The sequence below is a fragment of the Lissotriton helveticus genome, chromosome 3_1, assembly GCF_964261635.1.
Source record: "Lissotriton helveticus chromosome 3_1, aLisHel1.1, whole genome shotgun sequence".
Taxonomy (NCBI): domain Eukaryota; kingdom Metazoa; phylum Chordata; class Amphibia; order Caudata; family Salamandridae; genus Lissotriton; species Lissotriton helveticus.
In genome coordinates this window covers 1,549,069,793-1,549,096,922 of record NC_136061.1, presented here as the reverse complement: position 1 = coordinate 1,549,096,922, position 27,130 = coordinate 1,549,069,793, and the positions used below count along the sequence as shown (strand labels likewise).

General features: G+C 39.2%; 1 pseudogene; it reads left to right on the top strand.

Moving 5' to 3' along the window:
* LOC144824275 (uncharacterized) overlaps positions 1-27,130 on the top strand; it is a 39,968-nt pseudogene that overhangs the window by 7,722 nt on the left and 5,116 nt on the right.

The window sequence follows — 27,130 nt, the reverse complement described above, 5'->3', positions numbered from 1 at the left end:
CACGCATTTTTGTGTGGGAATGCGTGGCATCACTGGGTTCACACAAATTTCCTCCCATCCAGCGTTCCCCCAGGTCTCCCGATAATAATGGTACCTCACTTGCGTGGGTGGCTTAAGGACCCGCAACAGGCAAGGGCCCAAAACCTAATGAGGCGACATCAAAATTACCTATCATAAAACAACATGGTTTTGGAAGGGGGTTCCCATGAGTTTTTGGCCCGGGGCTCGGCGGCCATCTAGGGAAACCTACGTAACCCACACATTTCTGGAAAGTAGACACCCGGGGGAGTCCAGCGAGGTATGGCATGCGTGGGTCCCCCAATGTTTTCCTACCCAGAATCCTCTGCAAACCTTAAAATTAGGTTAAAAAAAACACTTTTCCATACATTTTTGCGTGGGATCTCCGTGCCGGCACAAATGTCCTACCACCCAGCGTTCCCCTTGTTCTCCCGAGTTAAATGATACCTCACTTGTGTGGGTGGGCCAAAGGCCTTTGACTAGGATGACCCCAAAACAGTAGAATTCTCTGTGCTTAATTTGTCACTCCCGAACGCTACAATTTCTTAAAAATTAATTTTTAGCCTGTTCTGCTTTGGACACCCACAAAAGTGAGGTATCATTTTACTTGGGAGAACAAGGGGAACGCTGGGTGGTAGGACATTTGAGCCGGTATGAAGATCCCACGCAAAAATGTATGGAAAAGTGTTTTTTTACCTAATTGTAGGGTTTGCAAGTAATTCTGGGTAGAAAAACGTTGGGGGACCCACGCATGCCATATCTCCCTGGACTCCCCCGGGTGTCTAGTTTTCAGAACTGTTTGGGTTTGGTTGTTTCCAAAGATGGCCGCCGAGCCCCGGGCCAAAAACTCAGGTGCCCCCCCCAAAAATAAGGTAGTTTTGGTATAGGTTATTTTTAAGTCTCCACCATATGATTTGGGCCTTTTCCTGTTGCAGCCACTATGCCTACCCACGCAAGTGAGGTACCATTTTTTTCGGGAGACCTGGAGTAACACGGGGTGGGTGGAAATTTGTTGATCCACGCAGATTCCAGAACTTTTCCGCCACAGAAATGTGAGGAAAATGCGTATTTTTCTCCAATTTGTTAGGTATGCAAGCAATTCTCGGTAACAGAACCTGGTGGGAGGCAGTCGAGTCACCCCATTCTGAATTCCCCTGGGTGTCTACTTTTCAAAAATGTATAGGTTTGCTAGGTTTCCCTAGGTGCCGGCAGAGCTAGGGTTAAAAAACTACAGGTAGGCACTTTGCCAAAAAAGGGCCAGTATTGACTGCGAAATTGAGGTGCGACCATGTTGCGTTTTGCGCCGTTTCCTGTCGCAGGCACTAGGCAGACCCAGGCAAGTGAGGTACCATTTTTCTCATAAGACTTTTGGAAACGTGGGGTGGGTGGAACTCTGTTGATCCACGCAGATTCCAGAACTTTCCACCACAGAAATGTGAGGAAAATGCGTTTTGTTTCCCAATTGTTTAGGTTTGCAGGGATTCTGGGTAACAGAACCTGGTGGGAGGCAGTCGAGTCACCCCATCCTGAATTCCCCTGGGTGTCTAGTTTTCAAAAATGTATAGGTTTGCTAGGTTTCCCTAGGTGCCAGCAGAGCTAGGGTGCAAAAACTACAGCTAGGCACTTTGCCATAAAAGGGTCAATTTTTAACTGCAAAATTGAGGTGTGACCACATTGCATTTTGCGCCGTTTCCTGTCGCAGGCACAAGGCTGATCCACACAAGTGAGGTACCGTTTTTATCGGGAGACTTAGGGTAATTCAGATTTGTAAATCAACTGTTATTACCTATTGAGTTTTTATGCATTTCTCCCTTCCCAATGAAAGACATTGTGTAAAAAAAAAATCTTTTTGAAAAATGACCAATAATTCTCATGCTAGTATGAGTATTCCCAATTTTGAAAATGTGCAAATATATACTGTTTCTAAACTCTATAATTTGTACCCAATTCAGAAATACATAGGTGTCTTTCATACCGATTTTTCCATGTATACATTTTCCAAGAATAAATGCTCTATACCCAGTAAATAATAAAATACCATTGCAAGTTGCTGCTCAGTTTTTGGCTCTGGGTTCGTCGGGTTCTAGGTGAAACTACAAGTCCTATATATCCCCACAACCAAGAAGGTCAAACGGATGTAACAATATATTGATTTTAAAGAGTTGTCAAAATTACAAGAAGTTACAGGTGAAAACGTTGAGACAAAAGGCTGGGTTTTTTCAACTAATTTTCAATTATTCCAATATTTAACTGTTAGTTTCTATAAAGAAACCTTCATGGATTTAGACAAATGACCCCTTTCTGAATTTAGAATTGTGTCTACTTCTCGGAAATGTATAGCTTTCCAGGATCCATTATTGCTTTCAAACTCATTTCTACCATTAACTGGAAGGAGGTTGAAAGCTCTAAAAATAGCAAAAATAGGCTATGTCCCAGAAAAATGCCAAAACTGTGTGAAAAATGTTGGTTCTCTGACAAAAGACTGTCATTCCCTAAAAGCTGAGAAAATGGAGATTTCAGCCCCACAAACCCTTTTTTGATAACATTTGCAGGGAAAAACCCAGAGGCTTTCATTTGCAGCCCGTTTTTCCCAATTTTCTGAAAAAAACAAACATTTTACTGTATTTTGCTTAATTTCTGGGACCCCTGTAAGGGAATCCACAAACCCTGCACACCTTTAGAATCCACATGATGTTGGAAGAAAAGGATGCAAATTTGGCGTCGATACCTTATGTGGTCAAAAAGTTACAGGGGCCTAAGCGCGCACTACCCCAAATCACCAAAAAAAGGCTTAGCACAGGAGGGGAAAAGGCCTAGCAGCGAAGGGGTTAAGGCAGAATTCACTAGGCAAAAAACATTGCTCCCAGTGCTGCCCCCCTGCACTACGCATTATTGCACGATACATACAAGTTCAGCGCCAAATACTACTAACTCAGTGCACCATAAATCATTGCAAAGAAGAGTGAACAGTTTTATGTCACAGTGAGACATACTGTCCCTTTTAAATGGAATTCATGCAGAATCAAATCGACAAAACACATTACTCCAATCACTGTGCCCCCCGACCACGCATCATCGCAGAATCTGTACACGCTAAGCGCCAAAGGTACTAGTAACTCAGTGCACAAAAAATCATTGTCACTTGGCGTTACTAAAACTGAATTCACAAGACAAAAAACATTACTATCAGTACAGCCTACCCGGAACACACATCATCGCAGGCTCCACAGAACCTTGTTGTTTCAGGTACCACTAACTCAGTGCAAACCAAACTAAGTATAACACTTATCAAACCTATAAAATATCCCTTTAGTATGCTTCCTTTAAAAACTTCTTTTAAATCACTTATAGATTTAGTTGAATAATAAAATTCACGCTGCAAGTGCAAAGACACACTTAATGTCAGTCTACACTGCAGACAAAGCGGATCATTACAATACTGCAAAGAAACTGTATAGTCAATTTATAAATGAGTACTATTGCTTTTTTTAAAGCATATTTATATAGCGCAAAGTCGACCTAAAACTATATCATGTTAAAGATCCCCCGTATCCGACGTACCCTATCGGGGTGCGGAGCCTTCTCTTATGTTGCTCCTAAATATTGGAACTCACTACCAGAGCCCCTACGTAAATGTTCCTCCTATCTGACTTTTAGGAAACAACTTAAAACATTTTTATTCTAATTTGTTAGCTAATTTATGCCCTGCCCTTTCTCTGGTAACCTTCCTTAGTAGCGCTGAGATGCCCCCGGGTGAGTCAAGCGCTCTTTAAGAGCCCATTAACATCAACAATTTACATGACCACCGTATTTACAGTACATTTTCAGGCACGCGTTGATTACGTCATTACTCTACAATAACAGGATGTGGTCGCAACTCCGAGCTTTGAACAATGATTTCCAGCACCAAGTTCGACAGTATACCTGAATGACCACATACGTATATATATTATCTGTCCTTCATGTGCCAAAAACTGCAACCTAACACTTTCACAGCCCTGTATTACTACAGCTACAACACTCCACTGAATGTACAACAAACATTCATATTCGCAGAAATGCGTCATGTCCACCATCTTTTATGTGTGCATCTATGGATGAATATAGGGTCAGTGATACCCCGTACCTTCCATGTGAGCCATATTGTGGGACTTTACAGACATAATGACACATTTCAATCAATCAATCAATCAATCATTTGTAAAGCGCACTACATACCCGCGAGGGTCTCAAGGCGCTGGGGGGGGGGGGCGCTACTGATCGAACAGCTAGGTCTTGAGTATCCTCCTGAAGGTCTTGGGTCTTGGGTCTGTCGTAGGCTCCGTGGGAGGGTGTTCCATATCTTGGCGGTGAGGTGGGAGAAGGATCTCCCACCGGTGGTTGTTCTTCGGATGCGCGGGATGGTGGTGAGTGAGAGGTCGGCGGAGAGTATCTGGCGGTTGGGGATGTAGAAGGAGAGCCGTCTGTTGAGGTAGGCTGGGCTGGTCTTGTGGAGTGCCTTGTGTGCGTGGGTGAGGAGCTTGAAGGATATCCTCTTGTTGACGAGGAGCCAGTGCAGGTTTCTCAGGTGGGGGGTGATGTGTCCTTGGCATGGTATGTCGAGGATCAGTCGCGCTGTGGTGTTTTGGATGCGTTGTAGTCGTTTGATGAGCTTGGTCGGACTCCCGCGTAGAGGGCATTTCCATAGTCGAGTCTGCTGCTGACGAGGGCCTGGGAGACTGTCTTTCTTGTATCTGTCGGGATCCATCTGTAGATCTTGTGGAGCATGCAGAGGGTGTTGAAGCAGAAGGAGGTGACAGCGTTGACTTGCTTGGTCATTGAGAGATTTGAGTCGAGGATGATTCCCAGGTTGCGTGCGTGGTCGGTGGGTGTCGGGGCTGCACCCAGTGCCATTGGCCACCAAGAGTCATCCCAGGCTGATGGGTTGGAGCTGAGGATGAGGACCTCCGTCTTGTCCGAGTTCAGCATCAGGCGGCTGGTCTTCATCCAGTTGGCGACGGCCTTCATTCCTTCTTGGAGGTTGGCTTTGGTGGTGATGGGGTCCTTGGTGAGGGAGAGGATCAGCTGAGTGTCGTCGGCATAGGAGATTATGTTGAGGTTGTGCTGTCGGGCTACGTGTGTGAGAGGGCCATGTAAATGTTGAACAGCATCGGGCTGAGGGAGGATCCCTGGGGTACGCTGCAGATGATCTCGGAGGCTTTGGAAGAGAATGGGGAGGCGGACGCTCTGGGTTCTGCCGGAGAGGAAGGAGGTGGTCCAATCCAGAGCCTTGTCTCGGATCCCTGCGGCATGGAGGCGTGCGCATAGTGTGCGGTGGCAGACAGTGCTGAAGGCGGCAGAGAGGTCTAGGAGGATGAGTGCTGCGGTCTTGCCGTTGTCCAGCAGGGTTCTGATGTCATCGGTGGCGGCGATGAGGGGAGTCTCGGTGCTGTGGTTGCTGCGGAACCCTGACTGGGAAGGGTCCAGGATTCTGTTTTCTTCGAGGTATCCGGTTAGCTGTCTGTTGACGGTTTTCTCGATGACCTTGGCCAGGAAGGGAAGCATAGAGATGGGCCCAAAGTTCTTGAGGTCTCTTGGGTCTGCCTTAGGTTTTTTGAGTAGGGCGTTGATCTCGGCGTGTTTCCAGATCTTTGGGAAGGTCGCAGTCTCGAGGTAGAGATTGATGACGTTGCGCAGGTGGGGTGCGATGGAGCTGCTTGCTCTGTTGAAGGCGTGGTGCGGGAATGGGTCTGACGGAGAGCCGGAGTAGATTGTGCGCATGGTCTTGATGATGTCATCGATGCTCACGCTGGCCCAGGCTAGCAGGGGGTCGTGGTCAATGGTGTGCGGAGGATCTGTTGTGTTGCTGTCTGTTGGGGCTGTCTGGGTGTTGAAGCTGTCGTGGATGTCTGCTATCTTGTGGTGGAAGAAGGTGGCGAGGGAGTCGCGCAGGGCTTGCGACGGCGAGATGTCGTTGGTGTTGGAGCTGGGGTTGAAGAGTTCCTTCACGATGTTGAAGAGCTCCTTGCTATTGTGTGCGTTATTGTCGAGGCGGTCTTTGAAGGAGGTCCTCTTGGCCGCCCTGATGAGGTGGTGGTGGTTGCGGATGGCGTCCTTGTGTGCTGCGTGGCTGTCCGGAGTTTGTTCACTGTGCCATTTCTTCTCTAGTTTCCAGCAGGCTTGCTTGGAGGCTAGAAGTTCTGGGGTGAACCAACTGGCCCTCTTGCTGGTGTCTCTGTGGGGGGGTTTCTTCAGCGGGGCGAGGGTGTAAGACCCGAGTGATGGCAGCACTACAACACAGCACCCAAATCAGTAGATTTTTCATATAGCTCACGACGGAACCACGCCAATAGCTCCGGAGTCATCATTCACAGCCTCGCGCAGCACTGGCATACGTCAGTCCAGTCCACTCCGCTTACGCTTCCAGGAAAACAAAACAACGGTACGTACATGGTCCAGATTTCCATTGTAGTGATTTCTTACTTCCAGGTCAAGTTGTCAGAATGGCACACACACACTCCCTCATGGCTGGTATTTACCCGCACCACACCCATCCAGCACATACGTCACTACACACGTGACCCTACCAATAAAAAAAACGGGACACACGTGTTCTACGCCATTTTAGAGTTGCTCCCATCGCAAGTACTGTGATGGCCCGTCCTAGTGGTTAGGACACCTCATTTAGGCCCGAACCACCGAACAGGGGGGCCCACCACTATGTGCGTGGCCTCTTTGGTCACTGAGTTAGTGGTACCGCAAGGACTGACCAGGTGAGCAACCTGCGAAGATGATGGGAGCACGAGTATGTCCTTTGCCATAGCGATATCAAGACTTAGCACCATATGTGAGACTTCTTGATGGCAGAGCGGGACTGCATGATGTAGAAGGTGCCCTGTCCATGAAAAGGTGAGCAGTCAGGCCTGGGTGCGCAGCGGAGGGAGTAGATGGGGTGCAGCAGACAGGATACAAAAAGGCGACGCTGCGATTTAGGCGTTCGCAGTCGTATATACCATATCTTATTGCATTTGTATTTTTTTTCCAATAGCAGGAACGTTTTTAAAGTCGGTCAAATGTCCGTCGCTCATGATGATTGAAACCACGTGTATCACTGCGCACCATTTGCTTTCACAACCGGATAAAAAACATTATACTATAGTAATTGTACAAAAATCTAAGCCTATTAAACAAGTTGGAACTGTACAAATAGTTGTTTTTTAAATGCGGGAAAGAAGGTGTGTGAAAAGGCGATGTAATTCTACTCCACATTAAGATAGTAACAATTACCAATCATAACATCTTTCTTTTACTATCTTTTAGATGTAAAGCTTCAGGGTGCATTATGTCCCGGCACGTGGTAAAAGACACACCGGTGACAGAAAAGTGAGCTGCAAATATTCTTTTTAGTCACTCTTTCACTTCCTCTCTCCTTTGATAAAGAAATGATGCACAATGTTAACTTCCTTTTTATCTTACAGGTTGTGTTTCACAAATTGGCGTCCCCCGCCCCAACACCTCCAAAGCTCAACGTTCGAGGATTCTGCAATGATGCCTGGCCATCATAACAACGTCTGAGAAGGCTGCTTCGACACGTGGTGCACCCTCTTTGAATCCCGCCAATGGCACAAGGTGAGCAAAGAAGCAGGTTTACGAAGTAACGAGAAGTCACCTGTGGGCGGAGAGAGTGGGTAGTGTCCAGCAGCTTGACTGCATAGGAATATACAATTACCTCCGAGCAGTGAGAATAGATAGGTTGCAACAGTCTGAGGGGCAGATTTACAAGCCCCTTGCGCCACTTTTGCGTCACTTTTAACATGGTAAAAGTGACGCAAAAGTGGTGCAAGGAGCTTGTAAATCTGCCCCTGAGTGAGCAAGAAAAGGCACTCACCTCCAGACCCTGGGAGTCAATGGGGTGCAACAATCTGGGTACGCAGTAATGAGAACTCACCGCTATGCAGTGGGAGTGCATGGGGTATAGTACTTTGGGATAAAAAGAGCTCACAGACACCTCCTTGCAGTGGAGGTTGATGTAATACAGTATCCTGAGTGTGCAAAGACATAAAGCAGAAATATACTTGTGCAGTTGTATGTACTCTGCTATTACTAACTCTATAATATCTTTCAGATCACTAAACTTGAGGGTGCACTATGAATCGGCACGTGCTTGGACACACAACGGAGGCAAAAAGGCGAGCTACAAAGATTTTCTCCAGTATTAACTGCTCCATCTATTACTTTCTCTCTCACACACTTTTAATGTCGTTTTTTTTCTCTCTCACTCTCTCTCACATTGTTTCTCTTTCTCTTTTAAAGTTATGGACGTTGCTGTCCACTCTGCCGATAAAAAAATCAAGGCTGAATTTAATACAGTCTGCAGTGTAGAACCAAAGTAGAGTTCAAGTTGTGAACTCTGTCCTCCACAGTGTTTACACAAGGTAAGCAGAGCGGCCTTTGATACACAATGCCTCTGATTAAATGCGTTCGAAATAAAGAATATTGTCCTGCATAATGACGTGATCTCTCACCTAATTCTGTCTCATCTCTGAATCATTTTAAAGGCCTGTTGGTCCATACTGTAAATCTGACGCAGTAGGCCCTTCCGTACAGACACCTCTTCAACGTGGGCCTATAAGAGAGCTGGAATGTATCCGGCACACTGCAGACGTGCAAATTAAAAAATATTGGTAACTGTTACCTTAATTTGTGATCCTTGACCTTATTCAGTCACATCGATCTAATTTTAAACACTTATTTTTATTTTTGTTTTGCAGGTTACCTACCCTCCTTCTATTGGAGTCCATTTCACATTTTGTTTATTATATTGTTATGTTGAAGTTATGTTTCTAGGTATTTATTATATTGTTATCTTAAAGTTACGTTTCTAGTTATTTATTGTTGTTTTAATAAAAGTTAATTTAAAAAAGTGTATACATCTTCTTTTTCTGTCAACATTTCACTAATATTTAGTGTAATAATCATATGCTTAGAAAACATTAAACAATTAAAAATAGAAATGATGTTTATAACTAGAAGTATAATACTGAGGCTAACTCTTTACCAGCTCTTTACCGGAGTCTGTAGTTGCGATTAACGGTTCTTATGGAAAAAATTTAAAACTCCAGCACAGTAACTGTTTGGATTAGCAACATTGTGTGGTGAACTTGTAACCTGTGTGTTCACTTAAGTGTTCCATGAACTGTTACTATGGTAACCGGCAGTAAGCAGTTTGGGAGTAGGGTTGAAAGGTACTGGCTGTACAGAAACCATTATAGTTACCCAGGATCCTCTACATGACATACAGGAAAGCAAACTAAGACAGAACAGTGTGTAGCAGATTTACAAGCCCCTTGCGCCACTTTCGCGTCACTTTTCCCATGTAAAAAGTGAGGCAAAAGAAGTACAGAACTCTTCTAATTTTTTATCGATCACAATTAGACAGTGTTGCTTCACGATTCACAATGCACTTCACTAAATACTGAGTGCCTATTTAAATGGGAGATGGGATTGTCGACATTACAAAACTTAGAGGCATATTTACAAGGACGACGTTAAAATTGTCTCCGCTTTAACGGCAGCAAACTACAACTAAAACGTCGATAATGGACTTCAAAATTCTTTGTTATATTACCGGAAGATTTTTTCAACATTGCTGTTTGCTATGCAAGAGTGAGAGCCGAGGCTCTCGCCACGCCATAGCAAACTTGGGGGCATATTATCAAAGACAGCGTTAACATGTTCTGGTATAAACCTGGGCTTCTATTGGAATTCTCACGAATTCTCCAAAGCCTATTATTAAGCCATTATGGCCGCTTTAACAGCACTTTCCTAACGCTAAAGCGAATGATAATTTTAACGCTGTCCTTGTAAATATGCCCCCAATATCTCGAGAAATACAGCGATAATTCATGTTCGCAAGTGAAAAGCTTATAAATATAAATCTGTGGACTCAACATATCAATCCACCTTGCATATTAAACATGCTTAAGTCTACTTCAGAAAGATGTTAGGATCCGACATAAACCGCAATTAGCGAGAGTTTTGCTATCGATCCTCAAATCCAGGGCCGCCTTGTAAATACAACTCTGCTGTCATACCTCCCTCCTCCTTTTTATCTTCTCATAGAAACACCTACCTTGCCACTGACAACACCTACATTGCAGCTCATTGGAGATACGAGATGAGCCCTTAGCAAACCAGCTGCTAATATGCATTAATGCATCTTAGCGTCACCTAGTAAATAGAGCGATATAATTTCCACCGCATTTTTGCCTTTTTTTTAAAAATTGCGGTGAAATGGCACTTGTTATTATGCCTTCAAGTTTGCTATGACACAACGGGAACCTCGACTCCCGTCCTGCCATACCAAACAGCAGTATCCCGGGGGTAGACACCCCGAGACACAGCATGAGCCGCTCCTGGGGGGTGGTGTACCCCAAGGCTTTAGACTGCTCCAGAATGGAGACCACGTGGCCCCCCTCTCAAACTATAAAAAGCCCCAGAGGGTGGTAATCCTGGGGGCTTAGACGAAACTTTGAGCTACCTCACCCATTTATTTTGTAGCACAGAGGAATGGCGGTTCCCGGGCTACAGGGCCCCTCTAGACCCCCATCAAATGTAATATTTTAGACCCCGGGATTTGGCCCTCCCAGGTAGCTAATTGTTAAACAAGCACAGGAGCCCCCGCTTCATTTTTATTATTATTACGGCGGATCCATGCACACAACGCACATTTCTTCGTTTTCCCCCCCAAAAAAACAAAAACAAAATTTGGGGGGACCCCCCCTAAGCAGGTCTAGATGATCAAAATATTTCTTACATGCCCCCTTTATACGTTTTGAACACTTGTCCCACTACTTTCTATATCCTCGCTTCTACCGAGGCACAAAATGGCTGCCAACAATTCCTGGTTTTGAATGTTAACAACCACGTGACACCAATTAGCATTCTGCACGTGATCGGGGCGGTGCGCTTAGAGTGCGCGCAAGATGCGCGGATCCACTGAGGTCATAGATATATATGTATTTTTAATTGTCATTTTCTCAGGAACTACTGAACCCTTTACACCATTTAAGCAAAAGGCACAAGTCTGATTCAAGGATTACCACTTTGCCAAATTTGGTGTAATTCCGTTCAGCCGTTTGGGCTGTAGCCATGATGAACTGTTCCTATGGAAAATTGCATGGGGAAAACACGTTTTGGGACCCCCCTTTTTTCTCGGCCCACGCTTCAAATGCAATATTTTAGACCCCGGGATTTCTCCTTCCCACGTAGCTAATTTTTAAACAAGCACAGGAGCCCGCGCTTCGTTTTTATGTTTTTTTTACGGCGGATCCATGCACACGGCGCACATTTCTCCGTTTTGTCAACAAACAAAAAAAATCTTTTTTGGGCTCTAGGGGTCCTTGTGGGACCCGCTAAGCAGGTCTAGAGGGTCAAAATATTTCTATTTCTATTTCTATATACTCCACATATTTTTTTAAAGTGCTGACGCGCTAATTAATGAAGCATGAAATAACAAAAGAAAATGGAGCTTACTTAAAGTAAACAGTGTATGTGCATTATGGACTTCAAGCCCCATAAAGCTTCAGATGGACTGTTCACTTAGCAAACACCGACTGAGGGGCCTGAATTAAATAAAAGGAACCAGAAACAAACTAATGCTTGCATCCATTTTCCTTTGTGCATCCCAAGATGAAGGGGCATGAATGCCCTGAAACGCGTCGGCACTTTAAAAAAATATTTGGAGTGTGAAGGCATGCAATAATTTAAAGCCGGATGGCGGAGTGTCTGTTGAGTGATCTCGGAATGCTTCAGGGCAATTTGTTGGACCTTATTACACACGGCAGCCCGGCCGTGCAGAGAAGCACCATCGCATGCAGGAAGCGAAACGTAACTTCCAGTGGGGCGAGGCTTGAGTCTCCAACTTTGTTGGACTCCTTAGCACAGCGTTCCCATTCAAAGAGCCTGCCTGAGCACAAGGCAACCTACTCAATGTAATGTATGAAGCATGAAATAACAAAAGAAAATGGAGCTTATTTAAAGTAAACAGTGTATGCGCATTATGGACTTCAAGTCCCATAAAGCTTCAGATGGACTGTTCACTTAGCAAAAACCCACTGAGGGGCCTGAATTAAATAAAAGGAACCGGAAACAAAATAATGCATGCATCCATTTTCCTTTGTGCAGCCCAAGATGAAGGGGCATGAATGCCCTGAAACGCGTCAGCACTTTAAAAAAATATGTGGAGTGTGAAGGCATGCAATAATTTAAAGCCGGATGGCGGAGCGCCTATCGAGTGATCTCGGAATGCTTCATGGCAATTTGTTGGACCCTATTACACACGGCAGCACGGCTGTGCCGAGAAGCACCATTGCATGCAGGGAGCAAAACGTGACTTTCAGCGGGGCGAGGCTTGAGTCTCCAACTTTGTCGGACTCCTTAGCTCAGCGTTCCCATTCAAAGAGCCTGCCTGAGCGCAAAGCAACCTACTAAAGGTAATTAATGAAGCATGAAATAACAAAAGAAAATAGAGCTTACTTAAAGTAAACAGTGTATGCGCATTATGGACTTCAAGACCCATAAAGCTTCAGATGGACTGTTCACTTAGCAAACGCCCACTGAGGGACCTTAAATTAAATAAAAGGAAACTGAAAGAAAATAATGCGTGCATCCATTTTCCTTTGTGCAGCCCAAGATGAAGGGGCATGAATGCCTTGAAACGCGTCAGCACTTTTAAAAACTATGTGGAGTTTGAAGGCATGCAATAATTTAAAGCCGGATAGCGGAGCGTCTATCCAGTGATCTCGGAATGCTTCAGGGCAATTTTTTGGACTCTGACTCTATATATTACGAAAAGTTCCCAACTTGTTGGAGGAATAAACACCCTCAAAACAAATTGCTGGTGTGGATTTACGTTATTGAGAGCGCACGATATTGGGAACTTTTCGTAGCTTGAATTTCCGGCGTGCTCCGCCGGCGTGTGCGCCAACGCCCGCAGGGCCCAGGCGATCAGAAGGAGCAACTTTGTTTGTAAAATATATATATAGGGTCGGCTCTCGTTTCCTTGCTGGTGGTATCCTGGTGGAGTCCGGATTGCTGGCGCGGTTGGGGCGAGTGATTGTTGTATATATATATATATATATATATATATATATATATATATATGATCAAGATCGCAGTTTGCGGTCGAAATGCGTTGTGGCAGGAATAATGCTTGAGCTATATTGGAGTTTCTACAATTTGAAAATAAATGAATGCACTTGAAACCAGGAATTGGAGCTGCGGTATCTTCTTTCATGTAGTGTGGTACCTGGGTAGTCCCATTGGAAGCAGTGACGGGCCAGCATCTTTCGTTTTACATATATATTTGTGTATATATATATATATATATATATATATATATATATATATATATATATATATATATATATATATATATTCACAATAACATAATTGTCTCTATTTGCATCAGGCAACCACCCATTCAGGCCACCCATAAATGCATCTGCCCAAAATATATGTGTGAACTACCTTTCTATGATAAGAGGGATATATATATCTGATGTTCACCTTCACTGCCTAATAAAGATTTATCTGAAGTTCAGAAATACGAACAAACCAGAAAAACCTGGGGGTCTACTAACTGACTACCAGTCTACACTAAATGTGCCCGCAGTGATCATGAACCCATATCTACACCAGGAAACAGAGTAGAAAAATAGGGACCCTTATGAGTGGTTGGATTCCCATCAAATTCGTAACCTTGATCAAACTTATCATCGGGGTTTCCAGCCTTCCATCCACTTGCCCTCTTGATCATAGAGGGTTGAGCTGTTGATTATGTCATAATGGGGGTCTTCAGAAGAGACCAGTAAAAAAGATGATAGAACTCCCTATAGAAGTGGTGCTGCAAAAGAATGTTTAAGTGGGAATATTAAGTGCAGTGCAAGGTGTAAGTAAAATTAAAAAGGATTCATACAAGAGAAATATTTTATTAGAGTATCTGTTATAATCCTCGTTAAAAACAGTGCATAAAGGCAGTTTCATACATCACTGCCTGTTTATCTGGTCAACATGTTTCAGCCCTCGGGACTGATAGTCCCTGGCTTTCATCAGGACCTACTTATTATATTGCTACTGCATCTATATCCAAGGTGTAATAAGTGCAAAGAAATGAGCTTTAAAAAGTATCTCAAAGTGCAGATTGGAATCAATACAACCTCACCTATCACGTGTATATCCTCTGTATCCACAGGGTGTAAATATACCTGGAACAAGAAGATCATGCATGGTAATGGTACATTAAGTCACACAACAATCACTTGTTAACGCAAAAGACTGGTAGATCAAAATATAGGTCTGAAAACCTTTTACAACCTCTAACTTACAATGACTTTGTATTACACCAAAACAATAAAGTTTGTCTTGCTCACCCGTGAGATACAAGGAATGGGCCTCACCTCGCCTGGAACACAGCTCAGGTATAAGAGGGCCCGCTTTATTAAGTGTGGAAACAAAGAGGAGAGAGACACATAATAAAGAAATCTCTTAGTGCATCTTCAAAGGAAATCCTCATTAGAATACCACATATATACACACCACCATTGCCATATGTCCAATGCAGTGGAGCGACTAGCTAGCACACTTATTGTGCAGTATTGGGCAACTTAAAAGAAAAAAAGAAAAGAAGGAGAACGAACAAAAAGGAGAGAAACTGAAACCGTACTAGTTCGGAGGTATAGTGAGGTTAGATCTCTTTGAACTATGTCAGTGTAGTTACTCGGGAGTAACCTTACAGCGTGTTAGGCGTTGTGATAAGGATCTTATGTAGCTCGTGGTCCGTCATACCTGCATGCCTCTACTCTTGTTTCAATAGAAATTGCAAAATTACTTCTAGGTTGATAATGCGGGCACTGTTCCCACAAGGTGCTGTCTTATCAGATGTCTCATCTCTGGTCACCTAACAAAAATATGAATGTGTTCATCTGTAACAAAACTGGCGCTCATTTAAAGCGCTCTGATACCTGATGCCCCAGGTCTAGTTCGCGCTATATAAAACTCTAAACAATTTTTTTTTTTAAACCAAACCCAGACCACCCCTTCGGCTCCTCCACCTCTTTACCAAGATGTGCAATTAAGTTTAGATTGTGGAAAGGTACGGGGCATGTACACAATGCAACTTAACGCACTGCACCCACTACCAGCTTCTTCACATCCTGCTGTTGTGGGATATACAGACCCTGCTTATGGTGCACAGACATAATATCGACTTCACAATATCGAATGGACAAAATATCGAGGAAAAAATATCGAATATAATAAAATATCGAGAACACAAATATCGTTGTAAAAAATATCGATTACAATAATGATAATAAAATATCGAGTCCAAAAATATCGACTCAAAAATATCGACATGACAAAATATCGATTAATAGTCAAAGTAAAAAATATCGATATTATGTTGAAAAAAGGTAAAAAATATAAATAAATTGTAATAGTAATATAAATTGTAGTTAATGTTTAGGAGCGGGATGGTGGGTTAATAGGGGATAAGGGTGGGGAGTAATTTAAAATAATTAATTAATTAATATATGTTTGTAAATATTTTTATAATTTAATTAATTGGGAAATAATTAATATTAATTAGTTAATTAATTTATATAAATTTCTATAAAATTTGTATTAGTAATTCATTGGTAATTAAATAATATTATTTAGTTAATTGGAAAATAAATCATATTAATTAGTTAATTAATTAATATAATTGGTAATAAAATTTTATGTAGTAATTAATTTGTAATTAAATATTATTAATTAGTTAATTGGAAATTAAATAATAATATTTATTTAATTAATTAATATAATTGGTAATAAAATTTTATGTAGTAATGAATTGGTAATTAATTATTATTAATTAGTTAATTGGAAAATAAATAATATAAATTAGTTAATTAATTAATATAATTTGGTATAAATTTTGTATTAGTAATTAATTGGTAAATAATTAATATTAATTAGTTAATTACATTATTTAGAGTAATTGTTATATATATAATATTTTGTTATAGTTCATTAAATAATTGGGGGAAAATTTATTAATAATTACATGAAAATAATTACAGCTAATGTGCTATAAAGATTTTCATATTTGTTATTGGTATAAATTGTAGTTAATGTTTAGGAGCGGGATGTTGGGTTAATAGGGGATAAGGGTGGGGAGTAATTAAAAAGAAATAATTAATTATGATATGTTTGTGAGAAATTTAAATTATCAATTAATTGGTAAAGAATAAATATTAATTTGTTAATTAATTCATATAATTTGGTACATATGTATCATTAGTAAATAAATAGTAATTAATTAATATTAATTAGTTGATTTAATTATTAATAAATAATAAAAAAAAATCATATTTTGTTATTATTAAATATTTGTTTGGGAATAAATATTATAAATAATTATATTTAATTAATTACAGCTATTTAGCTAATATATTAACTTATTAATTATAGTTAATTATTCATTAATAGTTAATTAAATGATATGAATTAAATTTGGGTACAGGAGGAATTTTAGTGTTCAGGGTCAGTTTTCTCTCTTTAGGTAAAGGGGTATTTTTATGTTTCAAGGTCAGTTTTCTGTTTTAGGGTAAAGGGGTATTTTTAGAAATCAGGGTCAGTTTTCAGTTTTTGGGGAAAGGGGTATAACTAATGTTCAGGGTCAGTTTTCAGTTTTTGGGTAAAGGGGTATTTTTAGGGTTCAGGGTCAGTTTTCAGTTTGTGGGTAAAGGGGTATATTTAAGGTTCAGGGTCAGTTTTCAGTTTTTGGGTAAAGGGGTTTATTTAAGCTTCAGGGTCAGTTTTAAGTTTGTGGGTAAAGGGGTATATTTTTAGGTTCAGGTCAGTTTTAAGTTTTTGGGTAAAGGGGTATATTTAATGGGTCAGGGTCAGTTTTCAGTTTTTGGGTATAGGGGTATATTTTTGGTTTAGGGTCAGTTTTCAGTTCTTGGGTAAAGGGGTATTTTTTGGGTTCAGGGTCAGTTTTTAGTTTTTGGGTAAAGGGGAATTTTTAGGGTTCAGGGTCAGTTTTGGGTTTTTGGATAAAGGGGTATTTTTTAGGGTTCAGGGTCAGTTTTCAATTTTTGGGTAAAGGAGAATTTTTTGGGTTCAGGGTCAGTTTTCAGTTTTTGGGTAAAGGGGTATTTTTTAGGGCTCAGGGTCAGTTTTCAGTTTTTGGGTAAAGGAGAATTTTTTGGGTTCAGGGTCAGTTTTCAGTTTTTGGGTAAAGGGGTATTTTTAGGGTTCAGGGTCAGTTTCCAGTTCTTGGGTAAAGGAGTATATTTTTGAGTTCATGGACACTTTTCAGTTTTAGGGTAAAGGGGTATTTTTAGGGTTCAGGGTCTGTTTTGTGTATATAAAGTGTGAGAATTTTTTTATAAATATTACAAATAATTGAAAAAATTTTGTGAAATAAAGTTGCTCATTTTTATGCTAATAATAATTATTTGAACTACTCAGCAAAAAATATACTACTAATATATGTTAATAATATTTATAAAATATATATAAATATTTGACAAAATTTACACTATAACATTATACTAAAGTAGCTATTCTAATTTATACATGGTCAGTCTTCAGCACCTTTCCAGATATTACTTTCACTTGAGTAGGAATAGTAAATAATAATTGGTCAGTGTCCAGCAACTTCTCTGATAATACTTTGACTGGAGTAGGAATAGCAATTATTAATTGGTCAGTGTCCAGCACATTTGCATATAATTTTACATTAGTGTGTTATTATATTACAAGACAATGCAAAATGGATGTTTTCACAAAACTTTATTACAATTTTTCAATGTTTTCATGTGTAATACAATACAATCAATATCAAATATAACATAAACATTTTTGGAAATGTTGTATTTGCAGAATAACACATTATCATTTATGTACATGTTTTAATTTGTCACACAAAATGTTTTCACAACATTTTTTATGACAAAACAAAATATTATTATCAATCACTTTCTGTAACAAGTATTTATATTGAAATAAATAAAATTCAAGTTATTTTTCTGTTTCTTCCATTTATATTTAATAATGTTAATATTATATATTAATATTATTAAATATTTAATTTTAATATATACATTTTTATAAAGTAACATGACAATGATTATATTTGCTCAAGATATGGAAATACTAATTAAGACATTTTTTTTCACATATTTCTGACAATGTTGTTTTTAAATTATACATATAAATATATTATGTTGTTAACTTTATAACTGTAAAGGGGAATAATATGTTTAATCATAATATCTGGTATTGGTAAAAGATTATTTATGCAATTATATACTTTTATAATACTTAGACATTATTAGATAAAAATTTAATTAATAAAAATAATAACAAATATATTTATTATTATTATTATTAATTAATAAACTTAAACTTTTATCTTTTCTTTTCAGAAATACATACATCCAGAGAAATAAAAATACATTATTTAAGGGCATTATTTATATAGTAAATGGTTATAATTTTTATATTAATAATAATAAATAAGTTATATTATTTATTATTATTAATTATTTACAAAACAATTAATAATGTTTAGTTATAAACAAACACAAACTTATTCCTATAAATGTACACAAAAATAATTTTTTTACATATATTATTTAAAGTGTTACATACTTATTTAATATTATTAATATATATTAATTACTATATATTAATTAATATTAAAGAAATTTAAAAAATTTTAACAGTTTAAATTATAATGAGTCTACTGTACTAATTTGTTACAATAACAATGTGTATGTATTATATTTTTATACTATAACATTATATTTTCTATGATACCTTTTCAAAATTGGTTTAAGGGGACTACTTTTTTACCGCGTAAGGTTATTGCGCTTCATTCAAGACTGGAGAAGCTCGCGGTTGGGAGTTGCTTTGTGTGGAGAGAGGTAAGGTAAATTTTATATACCATTTATGACTGAGTGGTAATGTTTGAGGGTATATTCGAACTGTGTAGTGTTTTTATGTGTATGTATGATTTGTTAATGTAGCGTTTAGGTGTAATGTCGTCGTTAGAGATGCGTCGTGTATGTTTTAGTTCTAGTGTTATTTGAATTGTTAGGAAATGTCTTCTTACATGGTTAATGTTAATTGTGAGTGTATTTACAAATTTTATGGGCTATTTGTGGGTGGGTTTCGTTATGTATGTTTTTTAACAGGTTCCGGTTCCTCGCATGAAAACTACATGGAAGGAAGCGTTTTTTTTTCGGAGATACTAATGTATGGCTTATTATGGTTATATTTTTACGTGTATCTCCTATTTTTCGTGTTTGCCAGGAGCGGATTTTAATAATTGTAACCTTTTTTCGGGATTTTTGAGGGTTTCGTATTGGATTGATACATTGGTATGCGTCACCGTTTTTTTAAAAGTTGTGTGTATATCACTTTAAATACTAAAGTGTCCACACTACTGTTTTCGGGATTTCCTGGAGCGTTTATTTTATTTTTACATAATTTTCGGGTTTTTGATGGTTTCCCATATTGGAGTTTTCTTACTTTGTAATTGATTGTATGGATTGTATTTTGCTTCATTACGTCTCTTTCATCTACAGAAATTGTAAGTATTTTTATATTTCTATTTATTGGGTGGGAAATGTCGATCTTTATGTAATGTGTATGTGTGATGTAATTATAAATATTGCATATTTGTTCAGAAATAATGTGCAAAATTTTGATAAGTTTGTAAAACAAATATGTCTTATTTATAATTGTTTAGAAATGTTTATGATTGTTATATGTATCATTATTGTAAGAAGATATTAGTATATTTTGTCGACATTTTTATAGTAGGGTTTTAGCTATTATTGCCAGATATTCTAATCCTCTAGTTGTAGGGTATAGTGTGACTTGACTTTGCAGTAGTCGGAACATTTGTTTTGTTTGTTTACTTAGTTTTGGACCAATTTGGGTCACAGATTGTTCCATTCTTAGTTCTTGATAGCTTTGTTCTTTTATCAAAGCTTCTAGTAGGTTATGGAATGTAGGTTTTGTTCTGCTTGTGGTAGCTTGGAAAGCATTATGCCACCCTTCTACACTGTTGTTGGTTTTAGCCTCTTGGTTTAAAGTACTAAGATAGACATTCCACCAAGGGATTTGGAATTTGGGTTGGCGTCGATGTCCAGATCTGTGCAACCTTCCCACCCAAGTATCTTCGAAATAATCCAGTAATGGGGTTAGTTTATCTTCATTCCTCTTGTGATATGTGCTGTCAATTAATAAATTATAGTGTTCCGCTACATCGGTAACAGGAACGTAGGCCAGTGCTATCAATTTTTTAATTTGATAGGCAAAGGTGCTATCTGTTGAGTACAAAATACTTAAAGTTGATTTTTGGAGATGTCTCCATATGCTCTGATTGAAATGATAGTAGCAACCCTGGATTGCTGTGTGGGGAAATATTTTCAAAATGCTATTAATCATAGCTAATTCGAAATCAATAATTATTTTTTCTGGAAAATAATTTTTGATTTCATTTTTGAGAACATTTAATATTTCTGTGTAAGTGTTTTGCTGTTTGTTTGGTAGCAAACAGTAAATGAAAGGGATGTTATAGTTATGGTATAACCCGTGGATGGAATATAGTTGATAAAAAGGTTTTGGGCATGGTTTAAATGTTCCATCCATCATCCATTGGGGACACTGTTGGATTTTTCTTAAATTACTTGCAGTTGCAAACATTATGATTCTGTTTGTACTGCTTTCATTGTCAAAAAGGATAAATTTGTCTTTATTGTGTGTGATGGACATTTCTGGTGAAATAATAATTTCCTCAAAAGTAGTAGGGTTGGGTGGGGTTGTGGAAGTGCGTCTTTTAGTGTATGCAATTGTGCGTTTTAGGGAGTCAATAGAGGGTAGTTGACCTGAAGCATGGGCTGGGACTTTTAACAGTTCCTCTTTAAGGATTTGTGTTGTTGGTCTGTCACTTTGTGTGCTAGCAGTCTTTATACTTTCTAAAGCATCTCTTATTTCTATTTCTGTGACATTGGGGGGATGATTGTGTTCCCTGGTAAATAGCACATTAGTTTCCTCTGTAGTAGCCCTTCCATAACATTTGTTTGAGTAATATTTTGTACATTTCCAGAAAACTTTTCTACCACTTTGTCTTTCCTGGCTATAAACATAACCCGTATAACATAACAGTAAATTATTTTTCTGTGACATTACAAATTCTGCACCTTCTGTCATTTTGTTTTACTTGTTCTAGGAAAGAGTAGAAAGAAACAAAATCAAATAACATATATTTCACTTAGTGGTGCTAACATAATTAATGTTGTATTTATACTTACGTTTACTAAAAGTAGTAATCACAAATGCAGAACTGTATTTTGAAGGACTTTCTTGTATGTATTTCTTTATTTACTGTTGGTATGAAAATATAGAAATGCTAAGCTAATGTTTATATATAACAAACGTTTTTCCTAGGAAAAAGCAGTTTTTTAATTTGCTTAGTACTAGATTTCATGTGAACATTACATATACTTACTTGTTTAAATAGTTGAGTTGTAGTATTTGGAGGAGTACATCAAGGTAGTAAAGTTTAGATCTGTAGAGAAGATAGAATAAATACATGTCACATATGATAATAATTATTTTGAAGCGTTGGGAAATTGGAAAAATTTTAAAGTATACTAACTTCTAAATATGTACTTTTCTTTGCTGTAGGTAGAATAGATGTATGATGTATTCACAATATCTGTAGAGGAAATATAAAATACATAACATGGTGTTAAGAACATAGTTCTTGTTTTTATCGGAAGTTTTTGACAAATTGAAGTATACTTACATTTTTTACAAGGGTAGTCTTGTCTTTTGGTATAGTTGATGTAGGCTGTTTTTATTGGATCTGTAGGGAAGATGTAATATGCAAGATATGTTGTTTAGAAAATAGCATTTTAAATATTGGTTGTTTACTAACAAAAACATATATACTTACATGTTTAATTAGTGTAGTTCTATACATTTGTAGTGTTGAAATCGGAAAATCGCTGAATATCTGTGAATAAAATGTTTTAAATTAAGTATGAATCTTGTGAAATACTGTTTAAAAACAGCTGTTGTTGTATAACAGACCATTAATATATACTTACTATCTTATTTTGCAGGGGAAGAAATAGGAGCATGTATTAGGAATTCTTTTGCAGTAGTTTCTATCATAAAAGTAGGAGGAGATAAAAATTAAATAAGTGGAAGAGTTAGGAGATATAAGTAAAATAATAGACTACTAATTTAGATTTTTAAATAATGGAATGTAACTTACTTGAATAATTAGCTAGTGAGCTGGATCTTTAAAGATGTTTGTTCAGGAACAAAATCTTCAGAGTGTTGGCATCTTCTTTCTATGGAGTTAGCAGCAGCAAATGGTAGAATGCATTTATCCCTTTTATAGTATGTGTATTTTGTGTGCTTGGATTTGATTGGTTGTAGGATGAAAGGAAGGATTGTATAGGCTAGTTTGAATTATTTTTATGTTAATTGGTGTGTTTGTTCATGTGAGAATGGTGGTATGTGGTGCTTTCCGCATTAAAGCAGGTTAGTTGTTAAATAAAATAGATGTGTAAGTGTAAAAATATTATGAAAATTTTAGTTACATGTAAAGATTCTTTTTCAAATGATAGAACGCATTTAATATAATGTATAGCAAATGATGATAAATAGTAATGTTATAAAAGTAACAGGTATTATATGTAAAATGTTTTTTGTATAGAGCAATGACTTTTATAGACCATTAATATGGTATTTTAGACATGAAAGGGACCAAAAAATAACTCGATATTTGTTTAGAAACGATATTTTTGTACTCTATATTTTAGTAGTCGATATTTTTGTAGTGTTAGGTGTAATTTCATGAACAACGATATATTAGTAGTCGATATTTAATAAGACGATATTTATGTACTCGATATTCTAAATACTCGATATTTTTTAGTCGATATTTTTGTATTTTGTGTAATAAGTATACAAAGTCGATATTTTTGTAGTCGATAATTATTCAACGATATTATTGCTAGTCGATAATGTGACCGTCGATAATATTTCAGTGATCCCCTGCTTATAGCCCACCATCAGAATCTTCTTCCAAACACGGAGAGTACGCTCGTATATCTCCATGTCCTAGTATGGCTAGTATGGCTAGTACACCACAGGAGATGTTGGGTGGGAACAGTACTAAATAAATAGGGATGGTAAACACCACATTTACACCTCAATTGGAGGATGAGATGTCCCCCACTAGGAAGGATTGGGGTGCACTTAACGAAGGTTCAAGGGACACACAGAGAATGGGTGGTGCTAGAAAACAGGAAGATTTTCTGAAAACAAGAAGTCCCAACTGTTACAATGAGACAAGAAGGGTAGCCTTCACACCAGAACCTCCTCCCACAGGGTGGTGGAGGTTCAGGCACCTAGGAGCAGAGGAGAATGGTGTAGGCAACTGGGTCAAAATGCAGAAGGATGGACAGCAGACCCAAGAGCAACTCAGGCAAGGGAAGAAGAGCCCCTAGGACAGTTTAGGGCCCCAAATGGGCCACATATGGCTGAACAAAGAGGACCAGAGGACACAGTCCTTACCCATAGCATCATAGAGGGAGAAGAAATGGGATCAGAAATATCCTATGAAGGATCAGCGGAGGCATTAGATGACATCACTGAACATAAGAATCTCCCTCCTTGAGGAAAGTAACAGGGAACAGTCACAGTATGCCTGTGAGGGAGAAGAAACCAATACGGCAAGACAAGCTTTACAAAGAGGGAAACGGGAACTGAGGAGATTAGCATTTGATGGTGCGCATGCACACACATATGGGAGAAAGGTAACGTTTGGCATAGCAGCAAAGATGACACTGAGAAAAGATCTGGCACGTGTACTCCCTATGTGTCAAAGCAATGATTTGACGCCTAATGAAATAGTAGCCCAACATGAGAATAGCTGGCGTAATGTTGTCCCTTTTACTGACAACCTAGTGGGTTGGACAGAATGATTGACATCACAGATTACACCATGGCAGCAAGAGGGTTCCTTTAAACCCTGAGTCATGGCAAATACAGAAAAGCAAATATAACAACAGGGGAGAAGAGAGAAAAAGTGGATTTGTTCTCCCTCTACACATTTAATTAAACAAAAAGAATCCACATTTAGATTTTATTGGAGTGGTCCCTACAATGGTGGGGAGCACATAGTGTTCTTTAAATACCCCTCACACACCAAAAGGACCCTTGGTGTCATACTTCATCATTGGGGTCTTCGCACCCCTCTACGGGATGCGGCGTGCTGCTAACCAGCGACTACGCGGGAGCACTTTGATTTGGCTATGTGTGGTGCATGTGGGCTTCTTGTGTGTATAAGTGAGTGGTGGGTTCCGAAGAGTAATAAAGTGAAGTTAAAAATATACCTGGCACGTGAGGTCTACAACAACTTTAATGGGCCCCCGTGCTGGTACTGTTAAAATGGTGATTTTGAGGTATTTTGTATGTTAATGTACAACACCTCATGTGTGTGTCGACATGTTTCGAAGCTAGGCTTCTTCTTCAGGACGGGGTGCACAGATCCCCACCTTACTCACGTCCCTCGAAAATTTCAGATCGTTTACAGAAAAGTGATATTAAACTAAAAAGGCTAGTATGTGCCTACTTGTTTATTCATAAGTATCTGCATTGAGAACCTGAAAGAAAGAGGACAAAAAGAACACAGCGAAAAGCATTTTGGTATTATTGAAGTAATATCCAAAAGCGCAGGTTCAGTGACCTAAACAATTGTGAGGGCAGCAACTGCTAGACATAATTTGTCATTCTATTGTAGTGGTGTGCCCTGTATAAAAGGAACAGAGACAAGACATACACAACACTTAACATAAAACACACGCTCTAGTCGATTAACCTGTATAGATATATGAACAGGAATCTGATCTTGTTTAGCAAAATTAGGGAATACATCAAACAACAATTGTGTGCATACTTACTGCCAAAGTCATGGTTGGCACCATGAGCCTCCAGAACAGTGGGGTAGTAGTGCTATTTAGCACCCTGTAAAAACAAGGTAAAAACAAGGTAGAGTGCTCAATCTACATGAGTGTTTTGTATTCACTTACTTCTTGTGGTTTTGGTGACCAAAGTAACTCAGTGGCTAGTTATACTCACTGCTACACGGGAATTCCCTCGCCTTACTTCCCCCAGCCGCGGCTCCGATGATAGTGAAAAGAGCCCGGTTCCTATGCTTTAAGTACACCCACCAATCGCCGTTAATTATTGTTAATTGGCCAAAACCGGGAAACTTGCGAGTCAAATGAGGCATTTCTGGGCTCCTGTTAAAGCCGTAGTTGCTTCAAGAGTAGTTTCTCTAAAGTGGCAAATGTGCAAAGCATGGTGAGGCTACTGCGCATGTGCTAGCTCATAGCAGTGTGTCTCGGTTGTTGCGCATGCGCGCGTGTACAGCAACCGCGGCTGGTGTTAGCGGTGGGCTTTCAGTCAGCAGTATTAAGCCAGTATTGAGCGTGGTCCATATGGGACTTGTTTTCTTTAGTTATAATGTGATTTAATGATTAAGAATATCAATGGGTATTATTTATCATGACTATAAATATTGAAGGCATCATCATGGCTCATATTCAAAGAGACTCATGTCAAGATATGCACACAAGTAATTACGAATGGTGGTGCTAGTACAATTCTTGATTTTAGTCTGGTTTCACTGCGCCTAATGAATAGTTTTGCAGATATGTAGAGGCATCAGGGATAATTTCAAACTGGTCTCTAAAGTGATTTTTTAACAGGCAGCTCGAACCCATTTGCGTTCTTTTAGGGGGGTATAAGATTCCGTGTAATTGAGTGGAACACGGACCGTGGCCCTCAAACTAACAGCAGACCTAAAGTGGCCTTTCATCTCCCTCGACCCAAGACACCATGGGATGGTGGTGCCGGTGCCATATTGCTGGGGACCTGGTTAAATCAGCTGACCCCATGGAATATCATTGTTGAGGGCAATCACGTGGGTGCCCAGCCGGAACACACATTGTTGCTCTTTTTCAAAAAGGCCTTTCTCGGAGGGTAGTTGTTCAATAATGGTCCAAGTCAGGTCGTTCACACAATGCATTTCATTCAAAAAGTGTGTTGACATTTTTGTTGTGCTTTTCTTGCACCTCACATTGCTCTTGTGCTCACTGATTCTGGTTTTGACTGGTCTTGTTGTCATCCCTATATACTCAAGGCCACATGGGCACGTAATCATATATATGGCATGTTTACTATTACGGTTTGTAAATTTTCTTTGATCCCATGTTGTTCCATTCCTAAAAGTCAGATGTCTGCTTTTCTTTGTTAAGTGGCAACTGCTGCAATTGCCGCTGGGATGGTGACCCTGTATCCCATGGAGTGTAGGTTGTTCTGGTTGCTTTTTTTGTGGGTGAGTGTGGTCTAGGATATCTTTGAGGTTTCTACCTCACCTATGCGCAAAGAGGGGTTTCTCAAAGTCCAGATCTCCACACACCAAGGTACGCCAATGTTTATTTATGATTTTTGAGAACCCATTGGAATGTGTATTATAAGTTGTCACACAGATGGGTCTTTTATTATTCGGCTCCTTCTGTACTTTTTCTTCCAGGAGAGCCTCTCTGTTGTTGTTCCGGCTCCTTTCATGGCTTTGTTGATTACAGGGGCAGGATATTTTCTCTGTTGGAGTTTCCATTGAGGTCTGCCGCTTGTGTTTTACATTCACCCACATCAGTACAATTCCTTCTGAGGCAGAGGAATTGGCCATACGGAAGGATGTCACGAAGGTGTCGTGGGTGAAAGCTGTCATACCGTAGGAGACAGTTTCTAGCGGTAGGATTAAACTGAGTAGTTATCTTTAGAAATCCGCCCTCAGGATTAATGTTTAGATCCAGGAACACCAGCACTTCATGCGAAACAGAGCTAGTAAATTTCAGAAATTTATTTTGCATATTGAGCCACTCCATAAACTGTGTCACACAGTGCAGGTCCCCCTCCCAGATGACAAAAATATCATCCATGTAGCGCCTCCATGTTAGTATGTTATTCCTGAAGGGGTTAC